Below are 537 nucleotides of genomic sequence, written 5' to 3'. Positions count from 1 at the left end.
CTGACAGATGAACGGCTTAACAGACAATCAATTTTTCAATGTATAATTTCAGTTACATCACATTGTGAATATTTGCTATAACTTCTGTGTTACGATCGAGACCTCCGCTATCACCTGATGAAGGAGCGTTTCTCCGAAAGCTAGTGTGCGTCCAATTAAGCCTGTTGGACTATAACTTGGTGTTGTGTAATTTTTAACTTTGTAAACCCCAGTTCAACACCAGCATCTCCAAATTATTGTAAACCTAAATATTTAAAACAGGACGGAGAGAGCAAACAGCAAACTAAACAGTAGTTAGCTTGATGTAAGCTGTGAGAAAAACATTGGGACCTTTTGTGAGGAATGTGACAACTGGACACTTGGAAAATATTGACATGATTCGGTAGAGTCAATCTAGATTTAGGGAGATTAAATGATCTTGATCTTTGAGAAACCTGCTGGATTTTGTGGAGGTTGTCCGTTGTAATATCGACATTTGTGAACTAGTGGGGATGAAGTATTTGAATTTTCAGCAGACGTTTGACATGTTTGAATAGG

The sequence above is a fragment of the Hemiscyllium ocellatum genome, unplaced genomic scaffold, assembly GCF_020745735.1.
Source record: "Hemiscyllium ocellatum isolate sHemOce1 unplaced genomic scaffold, sHemOce1.pat.X.cur. R23, whole genome shotgun sequence".
NCBI classification, from domain to species: domain Eukaryota; kingdom Metazoa; phylum Chordata; class Chondrichthyes; order Orectolobiformes; family Hemiscylliidae; genus Hemiscyllium; species Hemiscyllium ocellatum.
The sequence above is the reverse complement of the archived record's forward strand: the minus strand, read 5'-3'. Positions refer to the sequence as shown.